Below are 15,640 nucleotides of genomic sequence, written 5' to 3'. Positions count from 1 at the left end.
CATGTTTCCATATTAGAATTAATACAAAAATAGAATGCATATTATCAAAGTAAAGGTTTTCAAGAAGCAATAGCAGGGGAATGTAAATGATCTCTTAAGGATATCTTCTGGAAAGTCCTGTGTTTTTGTTTTACTTTTATTTTCTTATTTTTATTTTTGTTGGTCATGAGGCTTGAACTCAGGGCTGGGGCACTGTCTCTGAGGTTATTTGCTCAAGGCTAGTGATTTACCACTTTGAGACTCAGCTATACTTCTGGTTTTCTGGTGGCTAAGTCTCATGAACTTTTCTGTCTGGGCTAACTTTGAATTTTGATCCTCAAATCTCAGCCTCCTGAATAGTTAGATTACATGCATGAGCCACTGCACTAGGCTGTGTATTTTTAAATTTAATTTTCTTTAAATTACATTTTTGTATAGATCAGAGGATACAAAATAGCAGATATATCCATGAAAAATCTGGAGATTTCTGAGTACTACAGGAAGTGATATTGTACTATATTTGGGATTAAGACTAAATGATGAGACTTTAGGTACTCTTGCCACAAAAGCAAAAGAGAAACAACAGGTAACTCTGAAATGATGGGTATGTCAATTAACTTCACTATCTCTAATGACAGCATAAGGCATATATTAAATACATCCAATAAAATTGAATTTAAAAGATAAAATATCTTTTATTCTTTTTTAGTTTATTTGTATTTTTACTGTTATTATAGAGTTGATATACAGAGGAATTATAGTTACATGAATCAGGCAATGAGTACAATTCTTTTTGAACTATGTTTCCCCTTTACTCACTCTCTCCCAGTTTTCCCCTTCTGACACCACCCACAGGATATAGTTAATTTTCCACATAGTGTCTTGTGAGTACCACTATAGTATTAGTTCCCCACTTGTTCCACATTTTCTGTGCCCCGCTTACCCTCCCAAATACATACTAACAAGAGAAAAGGAAAGCAACAAGAGCAAATGAAAAATATTTCATTTCCTTTTCTTAAAGTTCGTTTCATAAATTATTATTTTATATGATCATATGCACATAGCTATTAAGCCTTTGTCAACCACTCTTACCCACATCCTACTCCTGAGCATTTATCCAATAGAACACAAACAATGCCACATTGAAGCTACCAGCACAACCATATTCATTACAGCATTGCTTATGATAGCCAAGATATGAAACAACCCAGATGCTCCTCAGTGCATGAATGGATCAAGAAAATGTGATATATATACATACATACATATATATATGGGTAAGTAGAATTCCATTGTGTGCATGTGTGTATATATATATGTATATATATATATATATATATATATATATATGTGTGTGTGTGTGTGTGTGTGTATATGTGTATGTGTGTATAGATATATATACACACACATACACACAATGGAATTCTACTTATCCATCAGAAAGAACAATATTGTACCATGCATAAGGAAATAGAGAAACTTCTCTGAAGAGGAAATAAGAATGGCTAATAGACATATGAAGAAATGCTCAACTTCTCTAGCCATAAAAGAAATGCAAATCAAAACAACATTGAGATTCCACCTCACTCCAGTTAGAATGGCTATAATCAAGAACTATAATGGCAAAAGATGCTGGAGGGGATGTGGACAGAAGGGAACCTTACTGCATTGTTGGTGGGAGTGTAACCTTGTTCAACCACTTTGGAAAGAAGTATGGAAGATCCTCAAAAGACTCCACATAGAGTTCCCCTATGACCCAGCAATCCTTTGGGCATTTACTCAAATGATCACAAACAAGGCCATAGTAAAGCTACCAGCACAACTATGTTTATCACAGCATTATTTTTTTCAAAGTGATCACCCTTTAATAATTTTTTTTCTTTTTCTTTTTTAAAATTATCTGTAAGTAGTTGTACAAAGAAGTTCTCCAGTTTCTTCTGCCTATGATTGCCACCTTATTTTGTTTCTTTTTCTCCTTCTACAACACACAATATGTTTTTCCATTCAAGCTTATTCTAGACTTCCTTCTTCCTAGCCAGCTTTTAATGTTTTGTCAGCTGAACAGAATTCAGAAAAATAAAACTAAATAAAGTAAACTAGTTTATCTACCACGTCTGGTGGGGCTCCTTGGCTATTGGTGGAGTTATTGGTCACTTTGGGCTTAAAGATGCCTTGATCCTTGTGTAAAAATAGAGCTTCTATAAGTTATAGATTTAGAGGGCAGAGAAAGCTGGTTACCTCCCAGAACTGATTTTCCCTTCTCCCCCATGTCAAAAGACATCCTGATAATCCTATGCAGTAGTTCTGTTTTTCATAAGCACACTTGTGCTGACTTGGGTCAGGGGTGTCCAGTCCAAACAGACACATCCCAGCCCGTGTCATCACAAGTGTGTCATTGTCTAGTTTAAAAAAAAAAAAACATGAAAAACAGGGAGAAACTATTTATTTACTTCACTGATGTTAATTCACAGAGGTATTATTTTTCCTATCATGGGAGTAGCTATGAGGTGATTGGAGTTTGGGGTCAGAGAGGTATCACAGCATTATTTACCAAAGCTAAGATATTGAACCAACCCAGATGCTCCTCAGTAGATGAATGGATCAAGAAAATGTGATATAGATAGATAGATAGATAGATAGATAGATAGATAGATAGATAGATAGATAGATAGATAGATAGATAGATATAGATACACAAAGGAGTTCTATTCCTCCATCAGAAAAAAATGACAGTGCCCCATTTGTTAGGAAATGGAAAGACTTGGAATAAATTATAATAAGTGAAGTAAGCCAGGCCCAAAGAAACATAGGACCCCTGGTTTCCCTTATTTGCTAGTAAGTACATGTGTAGGACAAGCAGAAAAGGCCAAAAGCTATGTACACATGACCAGATAAGATGATGTTAAGCGAAATGAACCCCAAGATAGGGACACAAGTGGTTTCTTCTTTCTTGCTATTGTTTCTAACGTATTTATAATGTACCATGTGATTTTTTGTTTCTGTGTATGTTCCTCCCCTATGGTATAACCCTTATTTTCACTGTAGTTGATGTCCCTGCCCTCCATCTTGTATATACACTTCTCTAGTTTGGGGAGGGGAAGAGAAAAAACAAAATGGGTAAATAAGGATACAGGTTGACCCACTGTAACAATGAGATGTACAAGACACTATGTTGAAAAACAAACTTTACAATTTAGGCGAAGGGGGGGTGTAGTTGTGGAGGTGGGGAGGGAAGGGATGGTAGGGGGAAAACAAAGGAGGAGGCAACAATGCTCAATAGGAAATGTACTCATTACCTTGCCTGTGTAACCATAACCCCTCTGTACAGCATTTTTACAAAAAAAAAAAAAAACATACAAAAAAAGACTTGTGTACATATACCACATTTGGAAAAATTATATTAAGCAAAGTAAGCCAGAGCCAAAGAAACATGGGTTACATGGTTTCATTTGTGGTAACTAAAATGTACTTGTAAATCTACAAGTAGATACACAGAATCATATGTGTATACACACACACACACACACACACACACACACACGGCATATATCTCACACACACACATACACACACACACACACACACACACACACACACAGGGACATGCTAAACTATCCTTTATTCTTATAGTGAGTCACATACCAGTAAAATACATTTGCAACAATTTTTTTTTGGGGGGTCCGGTCGTGGGGCCTGAACTCTGGGCCTGGGCGCTGTCCCTCAGCTCTTCAGCTCAAGGCTAGTGCTCTACCACTTGAGCCACAGTGCCACTTCCAGCTTTTTTCTTTTTGCTTATGTGGTGCTGAGGAATCGAACCCAGGGCCTCAGGCATGCAAGGCAAGCGCTCTACCACTGAGCCACCTTCCTAGCCCCCATTTGCAACAATTATAATAGCATTCAAAAATAAATTTCACGAGCAATATTTTCAGATTCCAAAAGTAATTTGTGTACATTTTTTAAGAATTTGGCCAGCATTGGGAATGAGTGCTACCTGTAGTCATGTACAAGCCTTAACCTAAGAGCTCTACAATCTTTCACCATGGTGTGATCCAGTTCCTTCATCTGTAAATAAAGACATTGCATATCTCTCATACTTGTTGTGAAAATTAAATGATATGCAGAGTAGGACCCAGTTAAAAATGAGTCCCAACAATAAGTCATTATTTTGCTCATCATTTCATCTTTTACATCATCTGAGGGAAGGTTGGGGAGGGGGGGGACAGACCTCGAAAGGAAAGTGGTAAAATAATGCAGCAGTGCCAGCCTAATTTTTAATATCAAGAAAATTCTGGAAAAACTGTAAACCGTTGATTTAGGTTGTAATCCTAACTACTTAGAGGCTGAGATCTAAGGATTATGGTTCAAAGCTAGCCTACACAGGAAAGTCTGAGATTTTTATCTCCAATATATTAAAAAGCCAGAAGTAGAGCTGTGCCTTAGGTGCTGTAAGACTATCTATATATAAGATATGCACCAAGGTAGAAAATAGAATTTCTTCAGAAAAGTACATTCAGGTCATAGTTTCAACAGTCACTAATCTGTTTCATGATTTTGTCTAAGTATCTCATAAATTTTCTCTTCCTAACTAGAAATTTCCATCACAAGCTTTGGCCATTATTTCCACACCTGAATTGCAGTGTTTTAATAACACGCTTCAAAATGTCAGGCCATTTTTGCCCTATTTCATGCTCTCTTGCTTTTGAACTATTATATCCTTGAAGAGTTTCCTTTCATAGACCTTTTTCTTCACTCCAAACTCTATCTGAGTTAGTCCTGTTCCCCTTTCATTCCCTTCTCAAGAATAAGTATTAATTTCATTTTCTTGTCTCCACAAGGAGCTATATCGAAAAATCCTTGGGCAGCATGGCTCACTTTATTGATGCTTCCTTACCATGCTTGTCACACAAGGTTCAGGGACCAGGCAGAGTTCTAAGTAGAGTGGCTTCCCAGCTCTTTGACAGGCCTTAATAACCATGTATGCCAGAGAACAATTAGTATGCCTAGCTACTAAGCTGCTTCTACTTTCTGTGCCATCTCACCTGTCAATTTTGTTGTTCATTTTCCCTTAATAATAGTTATTTTCATGTGTTTTCCAGACATTGGTCTAATACTTTTGGACATTTTACTAATATTTTCTGCATGGATTCTAATATGACATATAGTAAATGAAATAATCACATTTTCTCTAGTATAAAAGCAAATAGAATAATTATGCCCCCACTGGGAAGGTGGTGTAGTGGTAAAATGCTTGCTTAGGATGCATGAGGCCCTGGGTTTGATTCCTCAGCACCACATAAACAGAAAAAAGCCAAAGTGGTGCTGTGACTCAAGTAATAGAGCTCTCACCTTGAGCTGAAGAGCTGAGGGACAGCGCCCAGGCAAAGCATTCAAGCCCCACAATGGACAAAAAAAAAGAATAATTATGCCCCCAACAGATGCAGTTCTTCTCATTAAATCAATGTACCCAAAGATTTTATTTTACTAGGAAACCATGTACTGTTCCTCTAAATAGTATTTGTCACAAAGGAAAAGAGCTGAGTGAAAGAGAGCGAATGGCAAGAATGATACAGAATACCCCCTCTTAGGAAAGGAACCAAAGAATCTGCATTATTTATTGTAGTCTAGTAGTCAGTCCTACATGAAGAATATATTATGTAGATTTTTTTTCTAGATGAATTCATGTGATTTCAAAGCATCCATATAGTACATACAGTGTTCTAAAAACCACAAAGGCCACTAGTCTGGATAAAGTAGAAACAAGTCAGCAAAAGGCCAAAACAAATAGCCTATCTCCCTACTTTATTTCATATGTTTGTCTTTTCTTCTTATCCTCTACCCCCAATTCTATCTAAGAAAATGCTTACAAAGGCAAGTCTTTTTACAATAAGATCCACTTTTGTCATTCTGGTGAACTTTCTCTTAGGGCTTGTCTTTATGCATTTCATATCCCCAGTATGTAGCAAAATACATGCACAGTCAGCATTCAAAGATAAATAAAGAAATACATTCATTACTTATGTAACTGTAACCCCTCTGTACATCACTTTTACAATAAAATAAATAAATAAATACAATGTAAGCACACTTACTATAGTCTAAATGTTTATGTTCCTCAAAATTCTTATGTTAAAATTCTCTTAAGGTGATATTGGTATTAGGAGTTGGGCCTTTTGGGGAGCAAAAGGAATAAGTTAGTACAGGGCTAAAACAGAGCTTGTTAATGCTTTCCACACAGCTAGATGTGTCATCTATGAATGAGGAAACAGACCTTGCCAGATTCCAAACTTGACAGTGTGTTAGTCTGGGCTTCCCAGCATCCTGATCTTTGAGAAAGAAATTTCCATTTGTTATTAACTATGCACTTTATAGAATCTGATTCTGGGAATCCAAATGGACTCAGGTGCTGCTGTAGCCCACTTTTGAATAATGCTTTACCTTTGACATCTCATTGCCAAGTTATTGTTAATCATCCCTAATGAAAGCAATAAAATCATTTTATATGCCTTTTATTTCTCTTCTCACGGTTAAGTATACTATTTTAGGCATTAAGACCTCTCCCACTTGGGCAACCTAGAGAGAAAAAGAAGCTGAATTCAGTAAGAATTACACATGGCTTGGAATGCTGACTCTGCAGCCGGCCTGTCAGGATTCTTAGCCTTAATCTACTTCTTGCTTCCCAGATGTTGGCTTTATGCAGTCTAATTAATTACCCTACATCTTATCAGTCCCTCTGCTAGAGCTACGAACTACTTTGTCAAGCTTTATGAGTTTTAAATGATAAAATACTTATCATTTCAGATCATCCCTCACAAGTGGTAAGAAATATAGAAATGTTTGTTTTTAAAACATTTTCCTCTGAGTTACTACAATCATTTCTTCAGTGTAAAAGAATTTATTGAATAATTGTTATAAAAAATAAGATGGTAGGGGCTGGGAAGTTGACTTAGTGGTAGAGTGCTTGTCGCATGTATGAGGCCCAGGGTTCGATTCCGCAGCATCAAATAAGCAGAAAAGGCCAGAAGTGGTGCTGTGGCTCAAGTGGTAGAACGCTAGCCCTGAGCACCAAGAGGCTCAAAGACAGTGCCCAGGCCCTGAGTTCAAGCCCCACAACCAACGTACACACACACAAAAATAGGAAATAAGCTGAGACTGGAAATGTAGCTCAGAAGTGGACCACTTGCCTGGCATGTGTAAAGGCCTTGTGTTCTATCTTGAGCCCTGCAAAAAAAAATGAGAAACAAACCATTTAATGGAAGAAACCAGCTAAAGATATGAACACTTTACAAAATAAAGTATTTTTATTTTACTTCATATATAAGTAGCACATAATGCCTCATTTTGAGTCACTGCACCACTTTCTAGTTTTCACGTGGAGATTAGAGTCTTACAGAGTTTCCTGCCTGGGCTGGCTTTGAAACACAATCATTAGATATCAGCCTCTTGAGTAGGTAGGATTACAGGCATGAACCACCAGCACCTGGCCTCATTGGTTTCTTTGAGATGAGAACAATTTAAAATCTGCTCCTCTTAGCAAGTTACTAGTGAATAAATATTAATTGCATTCACCAGGCCTGAGATTTCCAGATTCATCCTGAATCACTACATCTTCGTACCCTTTGATTAATGTCTTCACAATCTCCTCCACAATCACATTCTGTTCACCTCCATCCGACTTTCTACTTCTATGAATCTGTCTTTGAGACTCCACGTGAGAGATCACATGGTATCTATTTTTTGTGTGCCTGGCTAATGTTACTTACCATAACACCTTTCTGGTAAAAAGAAGTATCTTAATGTCCACCAAACAGAAGAAAAAAGGTTAGCCTTACTGCAATGAGATCAATGCAAAATAAAACACAGTGAGATACCACTGTATATCCTACAGACTGCCCAAAGTAATAGAATCTAAAAATACCAAGTAAAAATGTAAAGCAAAAAGAAAAAAATCACTAATGCTACAGATGGAAGTAAAAATTGGTGAAACTGTTTGGGAAAGTTTGATTTTAGCTGGTAGAGTGATAGCACACATATCCTGTGTGAAGGGAAAACAAATTTTAGAAACTTTGATATATTCAAAAGAATGATAGATGAATAAAGTGAGGAAGAGGGAGAGGGGAGAATGCAGTCATAATGCTCAACGGATATATGTGAACATGGATCTAATAGGATAATTGAGATGTGTGGGGTGGACAGAGAAAGGGGGGAATGATGAGAGGGATGACATTGATCAAGATACATTACAGTCATAAATAGGTATGTTGAACTGAAACCTATTACAACTATTTAAAGACAATAAAAAAGAATGCTGAGGAAGAAATAAATATAAATAATATAAGCAAATATAAATAGAAGATAACATAATATAATAATATAAATAATATAATACAAATAAATATAAATACAATGTATATATATATAAAGCAAATAAATACTATAAGACAAATAGGTATATTATCAAATACATTAAAATTTTAAAGGCATAAAGTGACCAAAAAAGATTTCCATGTTGGATTTTTTTAATGTTCATCTATATATTCTTTATCTGACACATAATGATTAACCTATAGAACATACATAATAAAAAGATATTTTAGCAATAAATATATTCCAGATAATCATTCAAATGGAAATGTGTGTAGCTATATAAATACCAAACAAAATTAGACTTTAAGAGAAAGAGTTTTCAAGATTCAATATAAATGGTAATTATTTTTATTTAAAAGGAGTATCTGGCATTTCTAGTGCATCCTTCTAATAACATGGTTCTAGTGGCATTTGCCCACCATTCACCAGGCTAAGGCCTGCAGGTGACTCTATTGCCAATCTTCCCTTAGTTGGGGGAGGCCACTATACTACAACTCACAAGTAGATGTGAGTAAGTAGTTTTGTTCTTCATTTCCATGTCCAGAAAATACTCCTTTACTGATAATAATTAGTAATCCACACTTATTCAATGCTTAAGCAAAAGTTTATTCTTATTATTAAAGGTATTCCAATATTGAGGAAAAAATACCCACACAGTATGAAGACTCTAGGCAGACAAATATAGAAATAAATTATTGTATAATAACAATTGCTGTAATGTATTAGAAACATGTATATGGTTCTTTAGGTACCCAGAGAAAAAAGTGCTAAGATGGGCTGGGAAGGAGCATGGCTTCATATCATGGAAGACCTGACACTTCACTAATTAATGAAAGCACTGAAAATGAAGAGGTGCAGAGGCCAGCTGGCTCAAAGGCATTAACACCTATGCTTGGTTTAAAGAACAGCATGAAATTCGATGTGATGATGTGATAGAGCACCTGGCCTCAGGGAAGAGGACCTCCCCCCAGACAATGGCAAAGGGAAAGCAGTAAAGGGACTATTCCAGCAGAAATTGCCTCTACATTCTTATGCAGGTACCATTGTAAGAATTTAATCAACCATGGATGAAACATATTTGGGGGACAGAAGGGATAGTACCTACTAAATATAAAAAGGTTATTTTCCAAAGCACAAAACAGAACAAATAATTGCATGAACAATTAATACATGCATCATATTAGATGTCATAGGCATCTAGACATGACTTATGGCACAAAGGAGGATTATGTAGTATCTCTGCAAGTAGAGCAGCATTTTATAGAAAGGACTTGCCTATCCAAGGTATCCACTATTAGTCCTGGAACCAAAGTCCTATGCATGCTACAGGAAGACTTTTGACAAATGGAAATGAGTAACTTAAGAAAAAAAAGAAGGTGGAAATTGGGTTACACATGGGCAGCTTGTAGTGGCAGTATCTGGAAAGGAGATTAGAATGGTAAGCTATGAAATTGTTATTTTTGAATCTGCGAGTGTGCTAATGAGGGTCATCTGTGTATACATGGTTGCTGGAGGAGTAGGGTTGTATAGATTGCTTGAACAAATCTAAAGTTAATAATAGAATGCTAAGATTGGCCTAAATTTAACCCGATGCACATACTGACCCCGAGAAGGACTAGGAACTAAGGGTCTACAAAGAGAGACCAAAGTTCAAATGATTTGTAAAAATACTTTTTTTGGTAAACTAATGAGCCGTCTAGAAAGAAGAGGCATTTGTTCAATTTTGCTTCCATATTCTCTAAAGGCATGTTAGTCTTTTTCATAAAACAATCTTAGCTAAGAAAAAAGAAGCAAGAAAATTCGCTCTGCATTTTAATTGTTTTTATGTAAGACCCAGTAGAGCAGAACTGTCTACTATATGCAGAATATTGAACTGCATTTGGTCTCACTTACTTGGCAACATTTTCTTATTATTAATAAGTTTTTTTTATTGTGCAAATACTGTACTGTACAGAGGGGTTACAATTACATGGGCAAGGTAATGAGTACATTTCTTATCAAGCATTGTTGCCTCCTCCTTTGTTTCCCCTTACCATTCCTGCCCTCCAATCTCTCCACCACCACCACCACCCCCCTCCAAAGTTATAAAGTTTGCTTTTCGACATAGCATCTTGTACCTTCCATTGTTGCAATGGATCCACCTGTATCCCTATTTAAACTATTTGTTTTTTCCCTTCCCCTCCACAAATTATACCAACATCAAATACAGTGAAAACAAGGGTTATAACGTGGGGGAGGGACATTCAAAGCAACAAAAAAAATCACCTTATAAATATGTTAGAACCAATAGCAAGAGAGAAAAACCATTTGAGTCCTTATCTTGGGGTTCATTTTGCCTAACATCAACTTAACTGACTTTTCTGCTTGTCTCAGACATATACTAGATATTGCAAATAAGGGAAACCATGGGACCTATGTTTCTTTGGGCCTGGCTTACTTCACTTAATATAATTTTTTCCAAGTCTTTCCATTTCCTAACAAATGGGACAATGTCATGCTTTCTGATGGAGGTGTAAGATTCCATTGTGTATATATACCACATTTTCTTGATCCATTTGTCTACTGAGAGGCATCTGGGTTGGTTCCATATATAAGTGGGCTAAAGACTTACAGAGAAACTTCTGTGAAGAGGAAAGAAGGATGGCCAAAAGACACATGAAGAAATGCTCAACCTCTCTAGCCATAAAAGAAATGCAAATCAAAACAACATTGAGATACCACCTCACCCCAGTTAGAATGGCTATAGTCAAGAACTCTAATAACAACAGATGCTGGAGGGAATGTGGACAGAAGGGAACCCTACTGCATTGTTGGTGGGAGTGTAAACTTGTTCAACCACATTTGAAAGTAGTATGTAGGTTCCTCAAAAGACTCCACATAGAGCTCTCCTATGACCTAGCAATCCCACTTTTGGGCATTTACCTGAATGATCACAAACAAGACCATACTTGTCAACATTTTTATTGTCAAGGTAATGTAGAGAGGGGTTATGCTTACATAAGAAAGGTAATAAGAATGATGTATACTACGCCCTGAAGACAAACAACTATCGACAAAGAATACTGTACCCAGCTAACCTCTCTTTCATAATGGAAGGTCAAATAAAAACCTTCCATAGCAAAGAAAAACTGAAACAATATATCTCCACCAAACCAGCCCTACAAAAGATGCCTAAAGATGTCCTACACATAGAAAACCAACAAGACCACAATGAAGGCCAAGAAACCACACCCAAACTGAGAATACAAGAATCATAGGAAGAACCTAGTTGTCACAGCCCCCAAGAAGGTGGGTAACATGGCAGGAACTACCAAACATCTCTGTCTTAACTGTCAATATTAATGGACTTAATTCTCCAATTAAGTGATATAGACTGCTTAGTTGGATTAAAAAGCAAAATCCTTCTATTTGCCCATAAAAACAAACATATTCTGAAAGTGAAAGGCTGGAATAAAATCTACCAAGCAAACAGCCCCCATAATCAGGCTGGAGTTGCAATCCTAATATCAGATAAAATAGACTTCAAATTAAAATTAGTGAGAAGAGATAAAGAAGGTTGTTACATACTAATTAAGGAATCTCTCTCCTTCTGGAGGATATTACAACTCTAAATATCTATTCGCCAAACAACAGAGCACCCAAATTTACTTTTCCTCAAATCTCACATTGATCCAAAGACATTAATTGTTGGGGATTTTAACACACCACTATCCCCACTAGATAGATCAACCCAGCAAAAACTCAACAGAGATACCACAGATTTAAACAACTGCATAGATCAACTAGATTTAACAGACATCTAACGAATATTTCACCCAGCAGCATCAGAATACACGTTTTTCTCAGCAGCACACAGAACATTTCCAAAATAAACCACATTTTAGGAAACAAAGCAAACTTTTCCATATTCAGAAACATTGAAGTTATCCCCTACATTCTCTCAGAACACAAGGGAATAAAATTAAAACTCAACACCAAAAGCCACCAAAGAAAGCCCTGTAACACATGAAGGCTGAAAAATACCCTGTTGAATCACCAGTGAGTCATGGAAGAGATTAGAAAGGAAATTCAAATGTTCATGATATTCAACAAAAATGAACACACAAAGTACCAGCTCCTCTGGGACACAGCAAAGGCAATACTTGGCAGTAAGTTTATAGCTCTGAGTTCTACATCAACAAATTGGAGAAATCTGAAGCCAACAATTTAATGAGACATCTGAACCTCCTTGAAAATGAACAGCAAGATAAACCCCAATCCAGTACAGAAAGAAATAATTAAAATTAAATGAATTACATGAATAAGAATCCAAAGAATCATAGAAAGAATCAACAAAACAAAGAGTTGGTTCTTTGAAAAAATTAACAAAATTGACAGATCCTTAGCAAATCTTATCAGAAAAAGAAGAGAATACACTCAAATAAACAAACTCAGAGATGAGAATGGAAGCATCACCACAGAAACAACCAAGATCCAGAACATTATAAGGGAATACGTCTCAAACCTTTATGCTAATAAGTTTGAGAATCTGGAAGAAATAGACAATTTCCTAGCAAATATCGACATGCTGAAATTAAACCAAGATGAGTTAAACCAACTTAACAGAAAGAGCAATAACAGACCACCCATCTAAGAAAAGCCCAGGACCAGATGGATTTACAGCTGAATTCTATAAGGCCTTCAAAGCAGAACTCACACCAATACTCCTCCAACTCTTCGATGAAATTGAAAGAGAAGTTCACTACTGAACTCTTTCTATAAAGCCATTGTAACCCTCATCCCAAAAACCAGGAAGGGACTCACCAAAGAAAGAGAACTATAGACCCATTTCTTTGATGAACATCGATGCAAAACTTCTCAACAAAATTTTGGCCAATAGACTTCAACAATTCATCAAAAAAATCATACACCACGATCAAACAGGATTCATTTCAGGGATGCAAAGCTGGTCCCAGACCTCCTCTCAAGTTATACAGATCATTTCCAACGTATTGTCTTGTGAATATCGCTGTTGAATTGGTTCCCTCTTATTCTCCACTTCTCTTCAACTTAGTATTAGAATGCCTAACTGCAGCAATAAGACAAGATGCAAACATAAAGGAGATCCAAATAGGGAAAGCTGAAGTAAAACTTTCCCTCTTTGCAGATGACATGATCTTGTATTTAAAGAATCTCATAGACTACACTCCCAAATTACTCAAGCTGATTCTAAACTTTGGTAAAGTTTAGAAAAAAAAGTCAATGGCTTTTCTGTATGCCAACAATGAGAAGAGCGCAGCTGACATCAGAAAAGCAAGTCCTTTTGTAATAGCCCCACAAAAAATAAAATACCTAGGAATTAGCTAAAGAAGTGAAGGACCTCTATGATGAAAACTTTAAAAACCTGAAAAAGGAAATCAAAATAGAACTTAGGAAGTGGAAAAACCTCCCATGCTCCTGAATTTCAACATCATGAAAATGGCAATACTTCCAAAGTCTATCTACATATCCAATGTGATACCTATTAATATTCTAACCTCATTCTTCAATGAAATAGAAGAAGCAATCCAAAAATTCATATGGAACAATAAAAGACCCGGGATAGCAAAAGCGATCCTTAACAGAAAAAATAGTGCTGGAAGAATATCAATAGCAAATTTCAAACTCTGCTACAAAAGCTTGGTACTGGCACTAGAACAGACCTCAGGATCAATGGAATAGAACTGAAGACCAAGAAATGAACCCACAGATCTATAGCCACCTAATCTTCGATAAGGGAGCTAAAAAAAAATGGTGCTGGCAAAATTGGTTAAATAGCTGTAGAAAACTAAAGCTAGATCCTTATATATCACCCTGCACCAGAATCAACTCCAAATGGATCAAATACCTCAGAGTCAAAGCAGACACCATGAAAACATTCCAGGAAAGAATAGGAGAAACCCTAGGTTTGACTTACTTCACTTAATATGATTTTTTTCCAAGTTTTTCCATTTCCTTACAATGGGCCAATATCATTCTTTCTGATGGAAGCATAGAATACCATGGTGTGTGTGTAATATGTGTGTGTGTGTGTGTGTGTATATATATATCACAAGCAAAAAAGGTCAAAAGCCATGTATATATGATGATATAAGATGATGCTAAGTGAAATGAAACCAAAGATAGGGACACAAGTGGTTTTATCTTTTGGGGGGGTTATTTTTAATGTATTTATAATGTACTATGTGATTTTTTTCGTTTCTTTTATATGTTCTTCCCCCATGGTATAACCCCTGTTTTCACTGTATTTGATTCTTGTACCCTGAATCTTGTATATACATTTTTCTAATTTGAAGAAGGGAAGGAAAATAACAAAATGCTGAAATAAGGATTCAGGTTGACCCATTGTAACAATGAGATGTACAAGACACTATGTTGAAAATGAACTTTACAACTTTGGGGGTTGGGGGTAGGGAGGAGTTGGGGAGGTGGAGAGGGAGGGGATGGTAGGGGAAAACAAAGGAGGGGGTAACAATGTTCCATAGGAAATGTACTCATAACCTTTCTCATATAGTTGTAATTCCTCTGTACCATATCTTTACAATAAAAAATACATACAAAAAAGCAAAAATAGAGGCATATTATAGATATGTGTGGCAAATTGCATATGCTTCTATTTACACTTACGTTCCTGTCTATTTTTATTAATTTCTGTTGTTGTTGTTATTTTTGGTCAGTCGTGAGGCTTGAACTCTGGACCTGGGCGTTGTCCCTCAGCTCTTCAGTTCAAGGTGAGCACTCTACCACTTGAGCCACAGCACCACTTCCAGTTTTCTGGTGGTTAATTGGAGATAAGTGTTTCACAAACTTTCCTGTCTGGGTGACTTTGAACCGTGATCCTCAGTCTTCTGAGTACCTAGGATTACAGGTGTGAGCCAAGAGATCTTGGCTTTTTTATCTTTTTCTTTTTAATTTAATTTTGTTTTGTTGTAAAGGTGATATACAGAGGGCTACAATTACATAAATAAGGTAATGAGTACATTTCTTAAAGAACATTGTTACCCACTCTCTCCTTCTTCCACTTTCCCTCCCCGCCAACTCCTCCCCCCACCAAGATGTAAAGTTCATTTCCAACCTAGTGTCTTCTGGTATTGCTGTTGCATTGTTTCACCCTTTGTCCTTGTTTCACCATTTTGTTATTCACCTTTCCTTCCCCAAATAAGCTAATTGTATATATAAAACACACGGTACCAGAATCAAAAACAGTGACTACAGGGGATAAACCAAAAGGAAAAAGAAAAAGAAAGAAAGAACTTCATGCAATATATTAAAAACAACA

Source organism: Dipodomys spectabilis, unplaced genomic scaffold, assembly GCF_019054845.1.
Source record: "Dipodomys spectabilis isolate Male_0828 unplaced genomic scaffold, ASM1905484v1 ptg000436l, whole genome shotgun sequence".
NCBI classification, from domain to species: Eukaryota; Metazoa; Chordata; class Mammalia; order Rodentia; family Heteromyidae; genus Dipodomys; species Dipodomys spectabilis.
Note: the sequence above shows the minus strand (reverse complement) of the source record.